Source organism: Manacus candei, unplaced genomic scaffold (genome assembly GCF_025592945.1).
Source record: "Manacus candei isolate 608988 ecotype Guabito, Panama unplaced genomic scaffold, ASM2559294v1 h1tg000035l, whole genome shotgun sequence".
Taxonomy (NCBI): domain Eukaryota; kingdom Metazoa; phylum Chordata; class Aves; order Passeriformes; family Pipridae; genus Manacus; species Manacus candei.
The window spans coordinates 2,902,975-2,929,284 of record NW_026138083.1 but is presented as its reverse complement, the minus strand read 5'-3'; the positions used below and the strand labels follow the sequence as shown (position 1 = coordinate 2,929,284).

General features: G+C 42.2%; 1 long non-coding RNA gene across 2 annotated transcripts in view; it reads left to right on the top strand.

The window, feature by feature from the left end:
* The window catches only part of LOC127473362 (uncharacterized), a 277,370-nt gene that overhangs the window by 212,320 nt on the left and 38,740 nt on the right, over window positions 1-26,310 (top strand). For both annotated transcript variants that reach the window (XR_007905379.1, XR_007905380.1), the window contains 3 exons: window positions 14,751-14,907; window positions 16,393-16,502; window positions 25,410-25,564. This is a non-coding gene — a long non-coding RNA (uncharacterized LOC127473362). The remainder of the gene's footprint in view (window positions 1-14,750; window positions 14,908-16,392; window positions 16,503-25,409; window positions 25,565-26,310) is intronic.

Sequence of the window (26,310 nt, the reverse complement as noted above, 5' to 3'; positions counted from 1 at the left end):
AATGAAACACTGTACATGCTCTTCCAGCCCAAATGTGAGCATCCTTTCTAAAATTTTCTTTCTAGGAGTGAACACCTCCATAATAGTCATTGCTGAACTGTTTGCAGTAGACAAACACAAAAGGGCTGCAAATGCAGCCAGAGATAGAAATCAAAAGAAAGATTCTCAAAAATGTTTGGCACTGTTTGCTCACCTTTGCAATATACATCCTGCCCCTCTTCTTAAAATACTTTATTTTTTTAGTGTAGCTGGGTGAGCTGGTATTTCTTCTGCTCAAGCTGTCTCTAAACTTATATTTCCAACAGTGGCAGCAGATTATGAGACGATACTTATAGAAATGACATTATATCATTTGTTAAAATACCCATCCTGAAAGGCAAAATCTGCAGAAATTATAGGACTAAGAGGCCTCCTTAGAGAGGCAGAAACTATTTTAACTCGTTATTTTTAGAGCTCTGCAAATCACATATTTTTCTCTTCACTGGCAATTCAAAAAAAAAAAAATTGGAAATTGTAATAAGTTTTAAAAAAAAAGAATCCTTCACAACTTTTTTTTTTTTCGGTGAAATGGAAAGTTGAAATATGTCATTTGTGGGCAAATGAGATGCTTCACTTTAATTTCACCACTTTTTTTAGTTCCTTTTCTTAGAAAAAAAAAATTAGTCACAGAATGGTCTATTGTGGGCTGGCTGCTCATGTGGATGGGATGGGGGTTCTTGGCCAGGACACCTGTCCTGGAGCACCAACGGTGACATGGACACACGGACAAATAAAGGTGTCCTTAGTTGGCTGATCCATGTGCCTGTGTGCCTGTGGACCTTGCTCCCACCTCCACCACGTGCCACAATTTGTGCAAGATTAAACAAAGAGATTTGACCTGGAATGTTTCAGAGGAATAATGCTGATATCTCCCTGATTGCCGGCATTATCCTCAGTTTCTTGAATTAGCCTATTAAGTCAATTGCCAGGGTGGGAATTGCTGTGTGGAGCTGTGTGGGGAGGGGTGGATCACCCACCTATGGAGCACCCTATGGATGCTGCCCTCCCATCCTTCCTGGTGCTCTGCCCACCAGCGCCTGGGTGAGTCATGGGAGCAGCTGTTTCCAGTGAGGAGATGGTGCTGTGAACAGAGCAAAGAGCTCTGAAAGTTTCTGGTATCGAAAAAGATTGAGCGCTGATTTCATTTTTATGGAAAGGATTTTGAAGAGGGTCCTGATTGGTAATAATCAGCCACTAAAATCTGATGGGTAGGGAAGAGGTGAGTGGAAAAAAAAGAGTAATAGTGGTGCAGTAATTCCACGTGGACTCGGGAGGAACTGACATTCAGTGCAGCACAAAATTTGTCAGGATTTGCTTTGTCTAATGCAGGATTTATAAACAAGAATGCTGCTCACTAGGGACAGGTCTAGCAAAAATAAAAGGTTTGGGGCAATGAATGAAGATGTTTGCACTGTGAAGCAGAGGGACAGGAGATCTGGGGAGGGTTAGATGACCAGTGGGGATTGATATGATATTCTGGGAGAAGAATTATGTTTCCTGGGTGTCTTACGGGCAGCTGGTTCACCGGGGTCCCACAGGATCTCACACAGGGAGATCGCCATGGGGAACTAATGATCTTGTGGTCTCACACTCATGGGGCAGTGTCAGAGAGCACCTTCACGTGCCAGACACTCTGCTCACAAGCAGATGTCCCAGAAGATAGAGTCCTGAGCTTTGTCCAACTCAGGCAAGGACTGTTTCAATATTCATTGTCAGTAAAGAACATTAATGCTTCTGTTCCCTTTTTCCTTTCTTCTTTTTTAATGAGAAAAGATCTCAGTCGGAGAAACTTGTTTTTCAGACATCTCACTTCCAAAACTTTTTCCTCAGAATGCTTCAGCCTGCAATTTAAGAGTTTTTGTTTAATTACATTTTTAAATTTCCCGCCCTTAATTGCTCTAATTTTTTTTATTAACACATAAATATGCTACTATTTGGGGCACAAACAGACAGAGATTACAATTAACAGAATAATTACACTCTTTTTGTCAGTGTAACCTCATGGTACAGAAAGTATTACAAATCCATTTTAAAACATATTAAATGTTCATATTAATGAGGATAATAGAGAACAAGTACCAGCAAACTAAATATTGTTAATGATTTTGAGCTATTAAATTCATTACCATTTCCTTTCATAATAAAGTGGTTACTTGCTAATTAGACCTTTTTTAACTCAACATTATTGAATTCATTACATTGTGTGCAGTTAACCCTTGAAGATCTGCCTGGGTGTACAGATGCAATTAAAAAATAATTTCAAGAGCGTCTGAAGCCGATATGCTGTTCACAATCCCGCTTGTATTTTTGACAGTAGCTCCATGTACTTTTCTCCTGGTACATTTTCTTGACACATCATGCCCAGCAGCTCCTTAGCTGTCACAGCAGCTCCAGCAACACGCACGATGGAAACATGCTGTATTCATTTCATTTAATAGCGTTTAATGTTAAAACTAAAGTAGAACCCACTTGCTTGGCCAGGGAAAAAATTATCCATCAGCACACTAAATGGTTGACGTCAACGAGCTGCTCTTCTCCGAGTGAAATCTGCTGAGAGTTGGGATGATTTACCTCTTCCTCCTACGGAGACGGATACGCTTGTGCCTATCTGGGTATCTGGTCTTTCTCTGCAGCCCTAGATGGAAATCTCATCCCTGCTAGAGTTCATGTCAAAATTTCTCTTGATTTCGAGGTATCCCTGAACTCGTCTTTCAGCAGCTCTGAGGGGTTTGCTCCCCACTTGGGAATGGGGTACACGTTCACCATGCCTGTATCTTATCCTGCATATCTGATTGCTGGAGAGGGCACTCCTGGGGACTAATCAGAGGGCTGCTTTGCTTCTCCTTCTTCCTCCAGTTCTCACTTATTCAAAGGAGGGAGAGAACAGAGCCTTCATCTCTTAACTTCTTTCTTTTTTCACTGTGAAGCTTTTTTTTGTTCTCAAAAAACCCCAAAACACAAACAACACCCCCTCACACCAACCACTTTGAAGTTATAGGTACTTATATAACACAGGGATACTTATTCTGCAAATCCCTGAGGTTGATGCCTTGCCTGGTTGTGGCACAGCAACGTGGAAGGAAAGGGGTAATAATTTCTGAGTGGAAAACACCATTTTTGGAGCAACTGTGCCGTGGCAGCAGCGGCTGCCGCAGCAGCGGCCGCACTGGCAGCCAGGCGTGCGCCGCTCGGGTTGTGTGCCGTAAGCAACCCCACCGAGGAATAATTTTACTTGGGTAGGAAAGGCTTCCTGACACTTATTGCTGCTGTACCTGATGGCTGGAAACTGGGCTGATGGATACCCTGCAGATCCAACAGATAACAGATTAGATATGCAGGTCCTGTTTGGCTCTGGAGAAACACTGTGCCGTTCCTCAGCTCCGGCCGCCCTCCTCCTGCCGACACGGAACCGCGTCTCGCTGTGGGTGAGATATGGGGGTGCAGCTCTGGACCCACCAGTGGGGCCCCTGCTCCTTCTCCTGACTCAGGCACCGCAGCTGCACCGCAATATATAACAACAATAACCCCACATATTTGTAACCTCTGTTTTATTTAAAACCAGGTCCCGTTCACCTGTAAACAGCGAGGGTATAAATGTGCCTCACCGATCACGTTGGACTATTGTATTATACAGTCTATTGAGTGTTTTTGGCAGGCACGAGCCCCTGTGCTACTGTGTCCTTATTTTATTATTGTTTTGAGGGTAGAGCTGTGTGATTATCCATTCTTGCTTCAGGCATAGCAAGCCATCTGGAATGCTTATTAAACCCACAGGCAGATCAGAAGGATATAACTCTGATGATGTACATGTACATGGGCTGTACTACATCATCAGAGCATTGCTCCTCTGATGATGTAGTACACATTAGTGGGCCTAGATAATGGATTAGAACTAGCAGAGTGAAAGTTAGACTTTTTGAAGGATGGATATGGTGAGGTTTTTTTCTCCCTCTGGGTAACTGCTGGCATAAGATGTGGAAAGGAAAATTTAAAAGTGAGCCAAGGAGGCTTCAAAACTTGTAAGTGCTTAGCTTGTCAATGGGGAGGGACAAGTGGTGATCAAGAGGCTTAAGGAGACAGCTTTGAAACCCTGAATCATTGCAAAGAGGTCATATGTACTTGTCTGCTCCAGTGAAAAGGGACATGGAATGTGTCCAGAAATAATGCTGCCTCTCCAATCCTCCTTTGGCTGGTCATCAGGGAGTGGGTTTTTGGTAGGACTTTGGCTTTTCTCGTACTTCAGTCCCACATCAAAAACCCAACACCCTGTGTTATGACACATAGAACTAGTTTTTCAGCAGTTTCCAAATTTATGCTCATCACATATTTGCAAGTACTATTTAGAAATAAGCTTTTCAAATGAACGAGGGATCTGATCAGCTTTCAAACTAGCCATGTGTCTTCTTTTCTCAGCATGAAAAGAAAATCAACATCAGTAAAAAAGAAAAACAATCTGGGCACTACGTATGGGCTGTAGGTGAAGGAAGGAATAACTATTTGCATCTCTGTGGAGTTCTAAATATAATTTCTATTTCTCTTTGTTCGTAACCCTTTTTGCAATGCTTTTCCGAGGTAGCTGATATTTGTCTAATCATAGAAAGGTGTTTCGTGTCTAAACAAAACCTTTTCCTGTGAAAGCTGGAAAGGTTCATAAAAGTTAGGTCATTCAGTCGGGAAACTGAATGTGTGCTATGCAATTTAGATAACAAATTGCACACTTTAAATATCAAACTGTAAATATCAAGTACTCAAAAGAATATTGACATTTTTGAGCAATTCCAAGGAGTAACAGAACTTTCAAAGGGGAGCCGTGCATAGTGAGCATATGCTCTAAAAATCAGAGCTGCAAAGTAAGGCAAATGCCTGTTTTAACAATGGCAAATAGCAAGTAGGGAAAGGTATGGGTCACATTTTATTAATGCTTAGTGTGTCTCAGGTTTGTCAACACCCTCACTGCGGGCTGTGTACACCTGTGTGGCTGAGGGGAGGGTGCAGCCTGAGCAGGGAAATGCACGTTTGTTAAAGCAGCAGGTAATTATTTTGGGTGCAGAACAGCAGCTGTAGCAGCACTTGAGTGCCAGAATCTTTGTTTTAGGGGGACTGTGTGTCTTTCCAGTTTGATGGTGACCAGGTTATCCTGGAGGTGTAAAGGAGAGTTAATAAAAATTCCCAGGTAGAAGACCGGAGTTCATAATTTACATGACTGTAAACTGATAGCTTTCCTTTGACAGATTTTCAGGTTTTTCTTGGTGAAAGACCATAGTGAACCCCAGTTGTGACCATTATGTGCTCTTCTTTACCTGGGCTTGACAGCCAGTAAGAGAGTTTGCACTCTCTCATTCTTAGCAAGTATCTGGAGAAGTTTCTGTTTCGTTCTTGTGCAGAATAGAAAGACACTTGGAAAACTCTTCCCTCGCACTGCAAATCAGATGGCTCCTTTTTGGATAGTCCATGCTAGCACAGCTCCTAGGTAGCAATTTTGGCAGGAGGGGGCTGTGTGGGTGTCTGTGTGTGCGTGTTGATTTCCAGATTTGCACCCCTCTTAGTGAAGCATCCAGCTTCTGCCCTTTTTCAAGCCTTCCTTCTGTTCTTTCCCTGGGTGCTTTACTGTGTTTGCACTCACAGGAACATCTTTCTTCTCTCCCACATGATTATCCCTCCATCCTCTGGAGTCTGCTCCCTCGCAGCCCCACTGCTGGGCTGTTGCCTTACCCCAGCAAAGCTGTCCATGTCCCCCACTCACCTTCCTGTACCAGTTTGCTGCTTTCCCTGCTACCACTTTGTCCCCAGCTCCAGTTCACTGGGGAAGGAGATGACAAACTGTCACTTTCTCAAACACCCTCCACCGACTACTCTTAAAGAGGCAGTGGGATAAATGAAATGCAGCATTCGAAAGGCTCAACTCCTCCAGAAAATATTCCACCCACAAGTGGGGAGCTTCAGAATCCATTCCTAGCAGTTAATGCTCCATCCTAAATGACACAGCTTTTCAGTAGTGACATGTGCATTGATCTGCATTACAAAAATAAGAGAAATAGCACTTCTTTTCAGCAGCAGATAATTACCAGCATACATCAGGTTCCCTCCTGCTGATACCCACAGGGTGGAGGGGATGGGAGTGGGCATTAGGTGGAGGGGACGTGGCCGGCTTGCACGTTCAGCCAGATAAATAATATTGATTGGGACTTGTGTGGAGCCTCAGCAACACCCCCCTTGCTGGTTTGATTAGCCACAGGGGTACATTCGCTCCACTTAGAGGATTTCACCCCAGTCATGTCTGCCATGCAAAGGTGCTAGTTAGGCTACATGCAGAAGCAAGCTGAGGGCTTCTTCAGCCCTAAGCAGAAAGGATCAGAGCCAGGTGACTGTGGCCCTGGTGGAAGAGCTGGATGAGCTATGGGACAGAAACATGTAAGAAACCCCCTCAGTGGGGTGCAGGCATCCTGGCATAAGTGCAGAACTCCCCTGTGTCCCTTCCCTGACACCTCTTTGGAGGCTTAAGAGGTAAGGGAAGAAATTCCCAGTGGCCAGCTACTGATTTTTGTAGTCTGTGTGATGAAATGACATGCAGCACTGGGGCAAGAGTCTGCCTGATGTGTTTGAAAGCTCCCCCCCTCTGGGGTTTGGCTCTGTGACCCTGATAAGCAGCCACCACCCTGTGCCGGTGAATTCAGCTTTGCAGGAACTTCTGAACTCCTCTGCAGTGAGCCCCCTCAGGCAAGAGACACTTCAAATATTTGTGAGGGAAGGGGTGCCACTCACCAGCCACCAAACACCTACTCTGCCCTCCAGCAGGACAGGGACCTTTGCTTGGCTCACCTCTCTTTGGGGCAGATGACTAAAAAATCACTGCTGTCATTTTTTCTGTCTGAACCATCAGTACACAGAACCACCTTCATTTTCACAGGAGTGCTGGAAAAGCTGCAGCTCTCAGGGAAAGGGGCTGCTGCTGCCTAAGTGGGACTTTCCCATTTCTCACTTCATAGTCTGTTGTTCTTTAGAGGCAAGTAAAGCCCATTGGCAAGGGGACTGAAAGTGCTCTGTGGGTCTAAGCACGCTCCAGTGTGTTAGCTTGACTGAATTTCCTCTCATCAGTGAATGCAATCTGCCGTGAGAAAGTTTTACTGTCTCCCAGTCCTTATGAAAACATTCTTAGATAATTGAGACATTCCCAAACAATTAAGATAACCAGATGTGTCTGTTATTTGTAATTACCTGAACATGAATTCTTTTTTCAAGAACAGTTCAATTTTTTTGTGCTTTTTGAATTACTCTAGATAATGGATAGGAAGATTAACTCCTCTGAAAAGTAATCTGTAGTTTGTACCTAGTATGTCTCATTCTGATGCAAAATCGCCTCCTCCCAGAATTAAGTGCTGGGGCTGAAACAATATGTGAAATGAACTTTCCAGTTCTGCTGTACTTGTGATCCATAGCCTGCAGTCCCCTTTCAGGTGACACCATGGGGTGAACTCAGAGGCTTAAAGTCTATGAACAACCCATGAAGAAGATGCTAAAATGATTTCTTCAAGCAGGGAAAATTGCTGAAGGCTCAAAAATGGTTTCACAAACCACTTCGTTAAGTAGCACAGTTTGAATAAAAAGGCTTTTGCACATGCTGCATTTGCACCTAGAGCTTCTGCAACGTTTTCATTTTACAAAGTGCCCAGCTTTCGCTGCATTGCAGCACACGAGCAGGAGGAGGTCGAGGCACCCTGACAAATTCACAGCGTAGGAAAGACACCTCTGCGTTTGGTCACTCCTTCTCCTAGTGCCTCAGTATCAAGTTGGATTAGCACACGCCTCAAAATTGTTATTTTCAGGGCAGTAGTCATGACTTCTTGTTGCTTAAATGTATCTTTGAAGTCCTCCCGCTTCCTCACTTCATCAAGCAGGGCTTGAATCAGAACTGGCCGTTCACACCCAGCTCTGGGGCGTGCATTTGACCATCCCTTTTCTCAGGAGCCTCCCTCCCTGTGGCTCGGTCCTGATGGGCTTCCCTCCTGCTGTGCCTGCAGGTCGTGCTGCAGACAAGTGTTTCATCTGGACACTGGCTCTACTCCCATGTATTACAGGCTTTTTGTGGGCAGCTCCCTAAATTCAGCTCCCTCAGGGACTATGTCGGGGTCCTTTCTCCACCGAGGGCTGTAGCTTGGTGCCCTGTGCTGGTAATTCCTGATTTGGGGTCCTTACCCCTCGCAGTCCTCCACTGAGGTTTGCACTGCTGACTCCTTCCAAATCCCTGCTTCTGGTCCTTGTCCTGGCATTGTCTCTGGGGAGAGACAGGCAAAGGGGAGCACTGCTGCAGCTCAGGGCAGTTAGGCTGCTTAACCACAGCTATTACCCTCATCTTTGGTACAGATCTTACTGGTCATACCATACCTGGGCACTGGAAATGGGAAGGGGGGGACTGTCCAAATCCCATAGTCCTTGTCTACTTTTCCACTTCTGTTTACTCCACTTTTACTCTGTGAATCAACGGCCTCGTCTTTATCTTCTCCCTGACAACTTCCTCCTGTATGTTTACCTGAGCTTATTATTAATAGTGGCAAGACCAGTGGTGATGATGTCACCTCCAGTTATTGCAAGAAAAGTTTATTTTTCAGTAAAAAAAAAGGAGAAAAGTAATTCTTGCATGAGTACTTCATGACTGGTGAGTTCAGAATAGGGTTTTTTTCTTGAAGCTCATTTAAACCTTCCCTCTTTCTCTTGACAGTTTTGCCCTGGGCACTGTTATCTTTATTGTCCCAAAGGAATATCCTTGAGTGTGTTAGTCATGTACATATCAACTGAGACTTTTCACTTTCCAGCCTGCTGAGGACCTGAAGATCACAATATTATCTGGGTGCTGAAAATAAATGGGACTTAGAGATGGTTTGGAAGACTAGTGAGAAGTGGTTGTTTTCAGCCCTGCTGACTAGTTCGGTCTACTCAGTATGAGGTGAGTTCCATCCTCCCTGCTGCCCACACTGAGATATGGCACCTTTGCCCAGGTATGAGGAATACATGGTGGAATAAATACCTGGTTGTTAAATTGCCACCTCCCTCTCTTTCAAAAGTGGAAGGTATCATTTAGTTAGTACTTGGAATTCCATGATGTTTTCAGGAAGGTCTGAGCATTTTTCATCCCTGGTAAAGCAGGATTTCTGGTGCACAGAGGCAGTTTATCACTGATTTCTTCACCAGGTTCCTTCAGGACTGATTCTCCTCAATCAGACCACTCCTTTTTATTGTTTAATATTTCATATGGTACATGGTTTTGTGTTGCAAGAAAGGAACATGCAACTTTCTTTGGTATGGTCATTTTGTGTTAGTCTGTAGCTCCATGTGGCAATCTTGTGATAAATCATGTGGCAAACTGGTGGGAAGAAGGTGACTTATCTGAAGCAAACCATGTGCTGAAGTTTGCCTTCAGATGAGCTAAAGGCAAAGACTGGCTTGGGATTTCAGGAGTGGCTTGAAGACCTATAATGAAGTAGAGAGTTACACAAAAGGATTTAATTTTAATAGCACTGTGTGTGAGAGCGAGAGGGAGAAGGCTGGAGTCCAGTCACGCAGAACTAAATATAAGGGAAGGGAAGCAGAGGGAGAAGAAAACTGGGCTAAGACAAAAAGATTGCACAAAAATGATAATAAAAAAGACAAGACAAAAGCATGAGGCATGAAGCAGGCTAGGAGAAAAGCGTTAGTTCAGTTTGAATGTGTTTGGTACTGGGGTGAGGTGAGAAGGGGAGGGAAAGGAAATCAAGCCTAAAACTATTTCTCTAACTATTGAAGAGTGGCTTTTCATCCCTTTTCTTGGAGGTTTCATTAGAATGTGTGAATGCCTTTTTTCCAAAGAGTTTTTAAGTGTCTTTTTGTACTAACAGTACAGCAGACATCATGGTCCTATAGGAAGCACCATAGAAGGTGTGACTGCAGGTGCCTAGGAAAACAAATCCATGGAATATGTCTCTTTGTCAACACCTAAATCCTTTGTCAGGTGCAAGTTGGTCTCTTCTAGAGGAGCACTTGGGAGGTCTGGCAAGGCCATGAAGGCTTGGAACTTCCTATTGCCAGGTCTGTATTCCTCCAGACTGCTCAGCTCCTTCTCTGTCTGTGCCCAACAGTCCCCACAGATATAAAAGGGCAGTTTACATCCCCTGCCTTTTAAAAGCACTGTGCAATTCATTGGCTGTTATTTTCCAGCATGTGGAGGGACAAGGAGGAGAACCAAGACAGGGCTAAGCCAAGGATGGCCAAGGATAGCACTGGCCTTGGGGAGTACCACTGAGACTCCCCTGCATCAGCAGCATTCAGGCCTGTTTACCCAGCCTGCCCTCATCACAAATCTTGTATTTCCAAATGAATATTTTAACGGAAGGGAATTGTGTAGATTGTTAGTGTAGCTTATTAGGTTTTAAAAATTCATGTTTCTAAATTCCCAGTATTATTTTCCCCTTGCTTTAAATAAAAAAAAAAAAAAAAGAAAAAAAGAAAAAAAGAAAAGCGGTGAGGGAGGAATCTCTTTACAATAAGAGTTTAATTGTCTGTTTTATCTGGAAAGCCCTCTGAATTGAAACTCCCTTCTCCACAGTGCTACCTGAGCACTTCACAATTTTATTCTCTTGAAGTGTCTATTTTACCATTTGTCTCACTTTCAAGCTTTTAGCTAGAACTGGACATTTGTGGCCAGACAAAGGAATTTAAACTAAGTAGCGTGTTATGGACGACTTCAGGTGACTCTGCTTGGATTCTGTCACTCTGACACTACAGCAGCTAAAGCAAAGGGCATTAACATGAGTCTATTGAATGTAGACCTGCAACTGAGATGAGAGAATTTCACTGCATTTCCCATTGCGTCTTTCTAATGACCTTACCCCTGTGTTTGGGAGATGTCTGAACTAAGGCAATTATTTTATCTTTTTTTGCTTTTTTTTTAAGTTCCTAGAGAAAGATGTTTATGTATCAGGAAATGATACGTTTAACCTGCAGGGTCTCAGGATATGGGAATCTGGTCTTCTGCCTCATTTCATTACCAGCTTGGAGCTTAAGCTTGAAAATGGAGTAGACTTAGTGATATTTCTGGTGTGGCAGATGGGGCTGCCTTGTAATATGTGGTGAGGACAGACACCTGAATCCGGCAGGTTTTGCAGTAGGGGACAGTAATGAATATGAGGGGGTAAATCAGTTAAATGACAGCTAAGTCCTCACCAAAAAACTCAAAGAGCCACTGGACTGGAGGTGCTGTAGGACTGTGAAGCAGTAGCTGCCCCAGAAATGCCTTGTTGTGCTGGCAGACAGGAGTACCAGCACTAGGAGGGAATTTGGGACATAAAAGCCCTCTGCTGTTACTGTCAGTACTCAGGTACGTTGCTGGAATGCCCCTTCCAGTGCTGCTTAGAACCAGTCCAGAAGGCATAAAATATGCTAAGCAGCTGTTAAAGGGGAAAAAATAACATGTGGCAGAGGATATGCATAAAAATATATAGAAGACACTTCTGATGGGAATGTGAAATGTGCCATTTTTCTGTCTGTGGTGCTGCCGAGCACTGTAGCTGTGCTGGTGGCAGGGCTGCAATAGGGTTGTTTTTCTATTAAGGGCAAACAAAATGAGGGTAAAATTTTAAGTTGGGGAATTTTCTGCTGCTGGAAGGCAAATTACTACACGCACTACTACAAAAGAGCAGGGGTAAACAATACAATATGCTGGGAATTGCAGATGCGTGTGCAGGAACGCCGTGAATACATTAACTGCCCGTGTTGTCAAGGCAAGTGACAGCAGCTGACTGAAATCCAGAAAGGGGCTCCTGTCAGCACAGCCCTCGCCAGGGCAAAGGCACATCGCTCCTAATAACAAAGTCTATTCCGTTTACATCTGACACGGGGAGCCAGAGCCTCTTGTTTGGGGAGTTTTATTTATTTTGACCCAGGGAAGTCCGCTGAGCTGCTCCATCAGGCTCCAGCCTCCTGCCACGGCAGTTAGACAAACTCATCCACGCTGCTTCGTCAGGAGGACTGAGTTTTCTGCACCCCTCTTTCCTTTCAGTACATTTTTTCCCTCTTGCTGGACTTTACTGTAGGAAGGACAAAAAGAAAAGCACAGGAGTAAATAAAGAAAGCACTTCTTGGATGCTCCAACCATTTGTGAAGTTATTCCATGAGGGGCAGCGAACCATGGAAGTCTGTAGTATTTTTTTGCCTACAATCTGCACCAATATGTGCAGAAAAGGGACTGCACAGCCCCAAGTTTCTCTTTCCTTCTGCTTTCCTTCTTTCCTTCTCTTTTCCCCAGGAAAACCCTTCAAAGGCCAAACCAGTAGATTTAGTCCATGTCCCAGTTTGATTAAGGTAGGTCTGTAGGTGACTTACCCTGGGCTGAGCATATCCAAGGCAGGAAGGTAAACATCCCATTGTGCTGGATTTGATGAAAGAAAATCCTGGAAAACGTTGTGCTTTTCTAAGAAAACTGCCAGAGGCAGATTATTAGGTCTGAATTAAAATGCAGACGAGATTCATTAAATTGTTGACCCTGCCCCCTCCAAAAAAAAAGTCAGGTTGCCATCTTAAATTGACAGCATTAGAGACAAATTATGTGCACTGATTAATAAGTGTGGGCTAAATTACGGCTTGGAGAGCGGGCGGAGCGCTGTGGGAGCGGGAGCGAGGGAAGGAGCGGAGGAGGCGACAGCCATCCTGCCTGTGGGCACAGAGCAGTGCCAAGGGGTGGGGGGCCCTGTGGCACCAGAGGTGCAGAGGGGGACAAAGGAGCAGGAGGAAGGAGCTGAGCCTCCTCCAAGGAACCTGTTCCCTCTGTGATGGTGACCTGGCGCCCTGGTGCCAACGTGCTCCCTGGGACATCAGCACTGGGGATGTGTGCTGAGCTCAGGGGCTGTGCTGCCCCTTTTCTCTGGGGTAGGGGGAACTTTTCATTAAAAAAACAAGGGAAAAAAACCCACCCAAATCTTGGAAGAGTTGGATTTAAGTTAAATAAGAAAGGTAGGGTAAATTAGAGACTTGAGAAGCTAATTTCCATCGCATTGGTGGAAAAAAATACTGACCATTTCACCATCTTGGACAATAAAAAAAGGGAAAAAGCAGGCATAATAATATGTATATTGCTCACAAGACATAATTCTCTGAGAATACTATGACCGGTATATAAATAGCAGAATGAATGTTATTAACATGTTAATTTTACTAACCCTTTAACCTATTGATTAGCCAAACAGAAGGAAACAGCATCTTTTCATGCTTCGTCCCCCCCTTGCCTTTCATGTAATTGGATTCAAATTCACATCTGTAGCTACTAAACCAATGTTTTCAACCTTTCTTCTGCACCTCCCCACCCCCAACTGTTTAACCTCCCTTCTCCAGAGCTGGCATAAATGTAAGCCTTTATTTGTGAATATTCCGATAAGCACTTTGCCTCCAACTATATTGTTCAAGTACCAGCATCATTGTTACAGCTGTAATTGTTACTATCAAGACACAGTTCTTTGTAATTAGAAAGTCAAGATGGTATTCAGCAGTATGGCAGCACAGATTCTCATTTGTTAGGCTATTAGAAAAAAAATGTTTACAGAGAAAACAGTGTCATTGTTTAGTGCTCTTAATTGACCATCTGCCTGGTAAAGAAATGTCCAAAGAAGGATAAATAAGACTATAGTGCACTTATTTATTTATTTTCTTTGTGCAATGAGTAAATTAGGAAAAGCAACAGCAGATCCAAACTAGACAAGACATTGCTAAATCAGGCTGCAAGTGAAATCATGTCATGAATACATTAACTTTTATTTCTCTCAGTGTCAAGACTCATGTCTGCATCTTCCTCAAAGTTTGTTGGGAAGAAAAAGGAGGCCAGATCTTGGTGGGCACTGTGGAGTTGACAGCATTCATCTTTTAACAAAGTCAAGCATATGCTGCTTTGAGTGCAGCATCTTTGCATGCTCAATGACGTGTTTAATGTCACCTTTCCCACTGTAAATCATCCCTGAGTAAATCCACAAGGGAGAGTGGTACTAGGAATTAAGCAGGAGAGAAATAAAATTCATGACCATGTGGTTCTATCTCAGGGAATTTGGTACGTATTGACAAGAGAGATTCACACCTGACGGGGCCGAGAGCTAATTTGTAGTAGGGCTGTTTATCTTCTGCCTGAAAGGAATACTTTTTCATATTTAATGTGCATTTTCCTCATCTCCATGTGTGTATGTGTTTGTGATTTAACGTGGCTAAGGGTGCATCTGGTGCTAAGGGTGCATTTTTGCATTTTTGCTGCTTGGCAAAAATGTAGTTTCAAATTTCGGGATAATTCAAAATTCTGTGTTTTCCCTACGAAAAAGTAAAGGAGGGGCAGTTTGGCCTTCCAAAACCAGGCTTGATGTTTTCATTGCACAAGGCACTGTCTTAGGTAGGCAGTATTTGATCTGTTCTTGCAGCATTTGTTTACAGTTTTGAAATGAGAAATGAAAAAAAACCCATGAGTATTACCATGCTAAACCAATATGGTAAATGACCAAACTGATCTTTTGTACTATTTGTCTTCCAACATTCCAGGTGGAAATAATCCACTACATTTATATGTTGATTTATTACAGTGTGGAGGAAAAAAAAAACCTAAAAACAAACCATAGAGAGAAACAATAGGAAAAAAAAAGCAGGAAAAGAGAAATTAATTTAAAAAGTAAGGATTACATTTAATAATGATTTCTCAAAATATTACCTTCCAGGTTTAAAAGGCACCAGGACACCTGCAAGAGGAACCCCAGTTGTGCCTCCTCCATGATGAGGCTCATACAGAGGTGCAACCCCTCAGATGGTGACAGAGGGACAGCAACCAGTGCCCTCACAGCACTGTCACTGTGTGTGGCAGTGGTCATGAAGCAGGTATGTAAAACTTCCCAATACTTAAAAAACTGACAGTGTTTTAGCCATCAGTTCTTCCACGGGAATTTTCTTTCCATAAAACCTCTCATTTGATGTCTTCACCCGATGCCTCAGTGCATCATCCCTTGTCCATCTGTTCCCTACTGAAACCTTCCTTTTTTTCATTTCTCCTGATTGCTGTGCTAAATAGTGACCCTAGTAATTTTTGTTTCTTTTTCTTCCCTGATATTTACTCTTTTTTTTTTCTGAGTTTTGAGGGAGTACCTCAAAATCTTGGTTTCCTGCCTGATGGCTTTTGAGGAGGGGTAGTAGCTAAAGCAACCTAGCTCATTTTTCTTAAAAAAAACCCCAAACAATAGGTTTGCCTCTAAATTTAGAATTTTCTTGTTCTCCCATTTCTGGAGATCTTTCATTAGTGCCAACTGCATTTTTTCAGAGAGCAACAACCCACATTTTTTTTTTTTTTGACTTCCAGTAGGGAATATAATGAATATAATAACTTCCACCAACAGGTGCAGGAAGGTGAGAAGTGCACAGGGCTTTCAGGGTACTGTGCCTTTTCCCTGTCCTAAAGCCACACAAATTTGTGAGGTTCAAGGCCTTTCTTTGATATCTTCTGAACTGGAACCTGCAGAATTAGACATCCCACCCTACCAAGCTGGAAAAGCCTGCTCAGACATCCTCCTGCTCGAGCATGCTGGTGTCCCCATCCACACTGCCCATTTCCTCAGTGCTGTACTGCTTTGACAAGTGTTTAACAATGACTTCTTGCAGGTGCCTTTACAAACTGCACCTGTACCTGTTTCCCCAGCACTGGGGCTGTGTGCTGGCACCTCACCTGTACGTAGAGCCCGCGTTTCACCTGCGTGTGCTTCTGTGCACTGAGCAGAAGAGGCGGCTCAGAGAGCTGTGATTGACACCAGTAGTTGGAAGCTCATGCATGTCTAGCTACTTGTTCAATTTGTTTAGTCCAGTGGTCTCCTTTATTAGGAGCCTTAGGGTTTTTCTTTTGATTTGGCAGGGTGATTATAATGAGAGCTCCTTAGTGCTACTCCACCAGGGTATCTGCCCACTTGCTCTCAAGTGTATAGCTTGTGATTAATGTAAAACAGTCAGATGCCCTTCAGATCAGTCGAATTTGGGGATTCTATTACAAACATGAAAAGCGTGCTGACCGCACAAAGCCCTTGGTGGTACCAATTAAAGACAGCGTCATTCACTTGGCACTTCTCATGCCGCTGCTTTTTTTTGCTTTGTTTTTTTCCTTATCCTTTTCACAGCAAACCTTCCCTGGCAGTGGTGGCCCCTCTGCCACCACGCACCTGTGCCACGCTCCGGCCCCAAGGCACGGCTTCCTCGGCTAGTGGGGAGACACCTTGCTTCCCCCTCTCTCTGCCCAATTTCTGTGCCCCTCAGCTAGTCTTCCATCTGGCCAGACGTGAGCGATGGGATTTGAGTACAATATCTCCTCATGTCATCATGCAGGGATGGGAAGTGCTGCCTGGACTGCCCCCAGCAGAAAGCCCCGTGGTGTCCCTTCCCCGCTGGTGCAGAGGCTCCGGGCTGCCACCACAGATCATTTGACAAATTTCACGGTAAGACCCCAGCTTATCAGCATTATCTTTTTATTCCAGTCAGTATTCCAAGTATTCCTTGAATGTCACAAGTGAAGAGCTGGATTATACACAAAGTGTCCAGTGTTAAATCCTATTTACATGCAAAAGTTGTGCCAGCTTACCCTGAGGTTAAATCAGTGCAAACCCCTTCTGTGAGGACTCTTCTAAACTAATGAGAATGACCTCCTATAATTTCTTTAATTAAAGAACAACAACCACCTAAATCAAGATAAAACATGCTTCATATTAAATAAGGTTGGCCAAGCAAATGGGTTTGCCTTGCTTGAAGTGCTGACTCCACTTTTTGCACAGACTGAATTATCCAAGTGCTTTGGACAGAGCAAATCTCAGCTCTGGTTTCTGGCTTTCTGCAGCAGGGAGGGAGGGGGTGTCACACCTGCCCCCACCAAAGGCAACAGAGGATTTGCCCCTGCCTGTGAGGTGGCCAAGGTCTCTGTCCAACACACACGTTTTGTGTTAAATCCCTTGCACCACATTTGATATTCCACAAATCTTTCCCAAGTGTCTGGTTGAAAGTGTTATTTTTTCATTAAAGTTACTCCCCCGTCCAGGGCTCCATGTTTGTCAGGAAGGAATAAAACTGCACCATATAAAAACAGAGAGAAAAATCCTTTATTTCTGAAATTTTATCTTTCAGAGTCAGGTTTGTTTGGTTTTGTTTTGGTTTTTTTTTTGCATAAGGCTCTTCATAAATCTAAGGTCTTGTAACTTTGATCTATTCACCCTCTGCCTACAACATAGACTCCAATTGCACCTCTTACTTAATGGATTATTAGGAATTGAGGAATCCTCATGTAAAAAGAACCCAAACAATACTGGTTTCTTATTTCTCTGATCATTTCTTAAAAAAAAAAAAAGACTCTTAAAAGCTATTAAGATGACATTTTCAGTTGTGAAGGCAATAGCTTTTGCTGTTTTCACTATTTCACTCCTTCCTTTCACTGCTGATTCAGGGAACTGCTGAGCACAGAATTGGTGTTGTTTCCATTCCAACAGCAACAATCTCATCTCAGATCTTGTGAGCGTTGTTTATCTCAAGGTATCCCTTCTAATCCAGCTGTTTTCTAACTCTGTCCCGAGAGCTGGTTATTCAATGACTTTTCACAGACCTAAACCCTTCACTTGCTCAAATCACCTGCTCACGTAGGGATTGTGCTGCTCTTCCCATCAGTGCTCAGACCCTCCTGGAAGGGGCAAAGCCAACAGAACAGTTGCCCTGTAAGGCTTTGGGACAGCAGTGGTGTTCACCGTGTCCATATCTTGCTGCAACCGGAACCTTATGAACAAAATCACCACAATTAACTCCAGCAGAAAATGTGCTGGAACCACTGGAATGTGATTTCTTTGCAATCAATATCATGGAGCTCCCACCAATCTTTTAATAATGTTTTATTCGTGGATGAAAAGATGCTGGTGTCCCAATGCATTCTATCTATCCATCCATTCATGTTAAGACCTGTAAATGAACCCCAAAATAATGGTAATGTTTGGTTGCCTGCTACATGTACACACTGGGCTTACTTGTATATAAATTAAACTGCATTTAATCCTGTTAAGCATTAAAACGTAAGCAAACAAACTGACTAACAAAATACAGTGGGGTGGCAGAAAAAGAAAATAAGCTCAGAAAATAATTGGTTCTAAGGAAGTTAATGAAAGTTTGTAGCATGCTTTTTATATGAATAGAGTTCAGAAGAGATTATTTTTTTGAAGTGTTACTCACAAATCTCCCGTATCCACAATAGATCTTTTGTTAACTGTACCTGCACATTTATTGTGTACGACAGTCTAATAAAATGAAGTCGTTTTAATAAACATTGTATCAGAATATCCTATCTGCTGTGTGGCACTGCGAATTTCCACTACTGAAGGAAACATTTAACATTCTCACCATTTTAATACTTTTAATAAATATTTGCAATTCCTCTGATAATGCATAATGGCAGAAAAATGCATTGCCTCCAAAATTTATGTGGCTGCTGGCAGGTGGCCATTTTCCAATTTTCTGTCTCGCTAATATACATTTATTATGTATTTCTGAGGGCTTTTTTTCCCAGCTTTTGGCTTGCCATAAAATTACTATTTCTTTTACAAGAGGAAGCGCTCGTGACAAAGAAATTTCAATCGAACCTAAACCTGACAAATGGACATCTGCTGGCCAAACTGGAGAAGAAAAACATTTGCCCATCGTAGCTCTCAGTTTGATCCCTTCCCATCAGCTGAAGCCACAATATGTTTGGATCAGAGACTCATATTCTGAACTGATAACAAGAATCAGTTCTCACTTAGTAATATTTTCTGAAGTGTGACACTGCATTGCATCATGTTATGCATGACATGACACGAAATAACAGAACATTACATGATGGGTTATGACATAGGGAAGTAAGATGCAAGTTAATATTATGCATTACATTTTATTTTTTTTTCTAAATTGTTGGATCAGAGCGCATGATGAGCTGTGAGTGGTCTCTTCTATGCTGGCTTTATACAACAGCCATCGATAGAGTACCTGAGCACCACCAGCAGATAATTAAGCCTCTATTGATAGCTGAAATCCTTGAATCTCTCAATGAGCACATATCGTTCTCTGTATTTAAGTAGCAGCATTCATTTGAAGAGCAAGGGAGCAGTGACTAAGTATGAAGCCTAAACAGGCAGTAAGAAGTGGTAACACTACAAAGATGATACATTCTTATCCTCGAAATGGAAGGAAGCTGATTTTGTGAAACTCTTTATGGCATTCACAACAAAGCAGAGGATATCCTGTGTCACAGAGCATGTGCTTCTTGAAGATCCTTTCTGGTAGCAAATGATGCTCAGAGAGTGTGATTTGTTATCAGGGAGCTATTTACGATGGCCAAGATAGAAGGGCACTGAATAAATATCTATAGCTCTCAGAAACTGAGACATGATGGTGCAATAGATGGAAAGAAATATCTCAAATAAGCAGAGGAACAGAACCTCCCTACCAAAGGTGACTGCAAATGCAATAGCTTTTTCTCTTGTTTTATTTTTTCAAAGCTGTGAAGCAACAGGATAATCCACATTAATAATATACTGTATGTTATGTTTTACAATAATATGCTTTGATTAAACTAATTCCTGGAATGATAAATGCAAAGGAGACAGACTGCCCTGTGTCTGTGCTCACAACAACAGGAGAGGTAGATTTGCCTCATCAGATATTGTTAAATATTCTCAAAAAAAAGAACTTCTTGGCCATAAAGAAGGAAGTAGCAAAAATATGGTTCACTTTACACCTTCCACACACTTCATAAAATCAGGGAGCATCAGTGCATTGTCAGCACCTCAAAGAAGGCACTGATGAGAGGGTCTTTGACCTAAAAAGGGACAAGACCACAGTTAACTGAGCAACTGGACTGGCTAATGTGCAAAAGATTTAATCTCTAATTTGCTGGGGAATTATGGGCACATTGCTTCATTATCTGCATTTTTGGTTTTCCCTTTACTTGGCCTATCTTGGCCCCAGCTCAGGAAAGAATCACTATTTGCAAAAGGTGCTTACTGGACCTAGTGGGAATGTTTCAGTGTTTTCCTGAACCAGTCCTGGAGATCCTGCAGAACTGGATATGGAGAAGGCAAAGGCACATTTTTCACTGATGATCATGTCAGGACTAAAATTGTAGTTTGGAAGTGATCAGGTAGAAATTTTTTTATGAAAATTAACGTGTCTAATTCTTTTTCAAGAAAAGCACCCATTTATCTATTTTGAAACTAATTCAACTGAATTGGGTGCAAATTTGCAAATTCTCACCAGAATTTCTCAGAAATTATGGGAACCTTCAATATCTGCCAAAAAATATAATAAATTTTATTAAATAGTATTATATAATTATTTAAGATATAAATTTATACATTTATTTTATAGATAGTAAACAATTGATAATATATATTAATAAATATTCTATACATATACCTATCAATAGATTGTGAACTGTTAAATATTAATTAATTGCTAATTAATAATCAACAATATGTTAGCTGTTAATTGTTAATTAATAATCAATAATTTGTTAGCTATTAATAAATATTATGACTATTTTATGCAAATGTGTAGTAATACTTTTTACCAATTATTTACTATCTATAAAATAAAATTATGGACAAATATTTGTACAGATAATTTATTATAGGGTGATCTCTTATAGGGATCATACATTATAGAATATTACATAATACAATCTCCTCTCTGTTTATTACATAAAACAAATAGAAATATATAATTAGTATTAGGGATTCAAGAGAAAAAAAGTCATGATTTTTCTTGGCAAAGGATAATATTCAAATATTGGGGTGAACAGATGAAGGGTCCTTTTAACCCTCCTCCTGCCACTTAGACTCCTGCAAAGTGTAGACTTTCTACATACTTTTTCATTGTGTTTTTTTGGGGGGGGTCTAATTGATTTCTTCCTGAATTTACAGCTATGCTGCCTCTTTAGAACTGCTTTGCAGACTTGCTCCCATGTAATATTTGGTTGTGATTAATCCATCTCACACTAGAGAACTGCCCGTGCTTTGTTTGCATTTGTTTTATTAAGTGGAGGACACGTCATTAAGTTTTTGTGTGGCTCATGTTCAATGTGGGTTGATAAGAACCAGATATTTGAAGAAATGGAGATTAAAGATTTCCTGTCCCCTCATGGCCAGCTTTCTCTTAGATGAAATGAAGGATACAAGAGAGTGATACAATCATTTCTTTACCAGTATCTACTGTATCAGTGGGCTGAATCTTAGCATTTTTGATAATGATTGTCTTCCAAGAAGAATTCATGCATAAGTATTTCTTACTCTTGCTGCTGATTTCATCCATGTCAGTGAGTTTGGTTTGCCTGCAAAAGATTTCTCAGAAGTAACTTTTCCTTGCAAAGGGTGGCCATTAAAAAAAGGAAAGAAACCAAATGCAACAAAAACAAGCAAAGAAAACCACCTGACAACAGGGTGGCACTTCTCCATGAATCTTCTTAAGCTCATACATTTTATAAGTATTTAATGTGATACCTTGTAGGAACAGACAGCAGCAGGTGACTGCAATAACTTTAAAGAACAGCTTTTTCCTGTCACTTCTCTTACAGTGTGGCCCAACATGTTCCTAACAGATACCGCTTGCACAGCATCCCCATTTCTCTTAGGAAAATCAGTATAGATTGGTAATAAAGCATGGCAACATACAATTAAAAATTAATAGCAAAATGATTACATTATTCTCTTCTAGCAGCAAAAAAACCCCCTCCAACCTACAACAAAGGCCTTTAAAGCACTTTGGCTGTTTTCCAAAAGAGTTGATTAATACTCCATGCAGAACGACTGCTGTGATGCTATTGCCAGGCAGGAATTGCTGACTGTCCGTCGAGGAACCGGGCAGGTGGCAGGGAAGGAAGGCTCTGCTCCACATCCCGGTGCCCTCGGCACAGGAAAAGCTGTTCAAATGGCAGCAGCATGGCAAGGCAGTCCTTTAGATGATTGGAATAATCTGTGACATTCAAAACCGAGACACAGCGCGTCGGGAAGCCTAGAGAGAGTGGAGTTGCTTTCCTCAAGCCCAAAACAAAGGCTTTGCAATGTTACATATATTATTCTGATCACAAAAGTCTCTTGCATTAGGGCTTTCAGTGTGAGATAATTGACCTTGACATTGCTTTCAGCTGAGGGCACATAACTCTTAGTGCAGTGACTTACCTTGAAGAAAACTGTGCAACTGCAAAGAATATTTACTTACTATCTTCTCCTTTTTTTTTTTTCTTTTAATTCTTGAAAACTGTGCTCTGCAAGGACAAGTAGGCAGAAGTGTAGTGAGGGATGGAAGGTATTTTATGTGGATGAACACATGAAGAGGTGATTATGTATTGCTAAAAGTCTAATCCCTGGATAAACTACAGTTTGCTATTAATTCTTTGGACTTGCTTAGCTGCTACTTAACATTTCCACGACTTAACAATTATATTCTTGAGCTAAGAGTAACTTTTCAACAAAATGTGTAGGGATTAGAAACATTGATAATTATATTAATTAATATTAATGGGAGTGACAATATTTGTAGTCATATGACAAACATAAGGAAAGCAGGGCTTTAATTTTATCAATTAATTCTGTTTCTAATTGCTTTCACTATTCAATTGTCAGAACGTGTTCTACTTGCAAGAAGGAATGTGTTAAGCAGGCAAAACACAGACCAAAATTGAGGGGAAAGAGGGCTGTGTGTTTGTATATGGTATCATCTGTTATCCAGAAACATACTGAGCCTTCTCTCTGGGCTTTGGATTTTCTCCCCTCCATTTATAATAAATGCCAATCATCTGGAGTAATGGGCTCAGTCTCATTGAGATGGGTTAGTAGGCAGAGAGGCCATGAGGAGCAGGAAATGCCACTGATTGAAGAGCTCTCCAAATTATCAGCTATCCTTCTTCCCACACCTTCCCAGAGTTGTGGGATGAGCACAGGACAGCAAGACAAGCAGACCTTGGAAAAGAGAGCCCAGTGCATATGTCTATACTGACTCCTCAGATTTAATACACTGGATTCCATCAAAGTCGTCTCTAGAGGAAGTCAGAGAGCTGCAGTCCATTGGCCTTAATCCTTCCCTGTGCTCCCGTATCTTTATACTGCTCCACCAGCTCCACACCGCCGTAAAACCAACACAATCCACCCTCCACGCTCCCTGGTGTGAGGGAAATCCCTCACCAGGTCCCTTGCTGAGCACTGCAGCTGCCACAGAGGCTTCCTGGCAGCAGGAGGAAGGCAAACCCCTCCCTGCAGATGTGTCCAGTGCGGTGGGATGATGCTCTTGCTTGGTGTCCCGACAGGCTGGGGACGTGCAAACCCCACTAAGGGTAGAGGTGTGAAAGTCTTCACGTCCTGAAACCAAGATTTCAGCCCAGAAGGAAATCTTAATGTGCTCAAGTTTCCCTCTGCACAAAGCCTCCACCACACAGCAATCCAAGAGGCCAATAAAACAAATAATGACTATCTCCTGGGGCAGCTGCAATAAAAAAATGCTGCCAGCTAAGAATGGTGCCTTTGATGGCTCTGCAGGCGAGATATCAACAATCTCTCCAGCTGCTAATCCCCTCGCGTGGTTTTACACTCGCTGCCCTTACAGCCCGTGCCCAGATGCTCTGTGCAACATTTTGGGGTCTGCTCTTCTTCTCAGCTCATCCCTCCTCTGGTCCTCCTCAGGATTACACCCCTGTAAGGCAGTGAGTTTCTCACCAAGCACTGCATGTACAGGAGAAGGAAGCTGTCACCCAGCACATGCTGCTCTAGTGGCCTGTGGCTGCTACCAGCTAACCTGGGAGCAGTTGCTGCCTGCTTTCCTTAGCTCTGTGGATGTTGAGCTCTGGAGTGGGAGAGAAAGTGGTCTGGGGAGTCCTCACCAAAGTACCAATGAATAAAGGGGGACTCACTGATGAGGATGAGGGAATACCCCAAAATCTCTTGCTTTTTGTGGGCTGGAGACTTTGCCCATCCCATTCCCCCTCCTTGAGTTAAGCCAATGCTGATCCCAAGCATATTTGCATCTATGCTTATTTTCAGGATAAAATCAGGGAGCACAATTCCATCTTGTTGTGCCAGCCACATCATTGTCAAAAGGCATTCAGGAGATTCAGATCTTTTGTGCTGCTATAAAGGTTGCTTCTTCCCCATGTCCTCATCAGGGGACAGAGTTCAGAATTAGTCCTTTTGTGTTTATTTCCACTACTCCGGGATGGACCTGGAAGCCTTTGCTTTTCCCCATCAGGAAGCAGAGATTTAATGTATCGAACACACCAGAATTGCTTAATGAGTGCTCAGTGAATATTAATAAAAGTTTGGACGTGACTCAGGCTACAATGGCTGAGAAGTTTGAAAGCTTTGGTTCAAGATTACAGGAGGCTGTGAGAAAATATGGTATCCAGCAGCTAGCATATAGTGCAGATATTTCACTATCCAGGGATCTCTAATTACTAATAATGTACAGGAACAGTATGATATGTCCTTACAATTGCAGAATCCTTTTCAAAGATAATCTTTAATAGTTTATTTGACAACCTGTAAAATTATAGAAAATTATTAGTCTTGGGAATTACAAAAATCCCCGTAGTACAGTCAAACAATAAAATTATAATTACCTGTGGGTAATTGAAATTTAACTGTTTTTTTATTGTATATTACACATCAATAGCAACATAAGTTCAAGAGTGTCCCCCTCCCCTCCCTTTTCTTTTCCCTACAGAAATGGGGAAAATGGACAACCCTGCTGGTAGCTTGTGAGCCCTTGTCACAGAACAGAGTTTGAACAATTTCGATTAAAGCAGTATGTTCGAGACTGTCATTAGACCTGCATTAAATTACATATCTGGAATGTTAAAAATAAAGAGTACTGAAGCTTATTCACAGCTGCCTGTCGTAAAGTATGCAGTCAAGGTTTTTATTATCTTTGAAGTTCTTATTTTTCTCTTTTCTAAAACTTATTGTTTCATCAAACAAATATCTAGCACATTTAAGAACAGTATGAGCACACGAGCAGAATTGCTCGAGATGGATAAAGCATTAGCGTGTTTCCATTCTGTGCTCAGTAGTATTGTTTAGTACTAACAATGGTAATTTATCAATTATACACGAGGGAACAAAGCCCTTCACCATCTCACAGCTCCAGAACTACCTATTACAAGGCCCAAAGCTTGAGACCCCTCCCAGACCTTGTGAGGCACCATTTAGCGTTAGAATTTGCAGTACCAGGTTTTGCCTTGTCCTCTCTCAGTGACCCCACGGAGGCTGCTCAGTACTCAGCTCCATGGCACATCAAGACTTTCCTAAACCAGGAAAATTATAACCTTTTTTTTTTCTATTTTCCTTCTGAACCAGGGCTTTTGATACAGGCACAAAGGTTCACAGCCTGCTCGTCTAGTTGGTGAGACCGTCCAGTCCCTCTTGTGTCATTTGTGGTGGCATTGCAGACTTTGAGAACAATCTGAAGGACAAACCCCAAGCTGTTTGGATGCTGCTCAGCCCCAAATACGGTATGTTTGACAATTGTCTGTGGAGCAGCTTTGTTATACACTACTGAGATGCACAAAATCTTCTGCAGAAGGATCAGACTGGCTACTTTTATTTGATTCTGTAAAGTGCTTTGTGATCATTATGTGACTATAACTGCACAAGTGAAAATACCTCTGTTTTATTAAGAGTTTCAATTAAAGTGTTTAATACACAGATTTTATCGTGAGAGAGGCATCACAAAGACTGAGTACAACATAATGGCAAGCCAGGTATTGTTATGATTATCATTACTATTATTTATGTATAATCATTGAAGTATTAACTGAAAACTGGGAAATGGAGTTCCTGAGCCCCAAAGAGCTCATAGTAACAGCTTCTTGTGGAGAAGACAACAATAGCAAACCAACTCTGCTTCATGGCACAATTAATGGTGCATGCAGCCCAGGCTGGAAATTCCTGATCCTGCATGAGTTTTCCTGTTTTCAAAGATCAGAGAAGGTAAAAAAATGCAGTTGGATCCCACCTTTTTTATTTTGGTGCCTCTTACTCTTCCCAGCACCTCTTTTTTCTGCCTGTTGGTGAAGGGCATCCCTGCACGTCAGGACTGTGATGTGTCTGTTTACCCAGCAAAGCAGCTGGAAACTTCTCATCAAAGTGGGTTTATTTGGATGCCTTTACAAGGGAGAGATATTTTGCCTCCCTCACTTGTCCTTCCCATTGGAGATTTTTAAGTGTCTTGGCCTCCTAAAAGCTAAAGTGGAGCTTT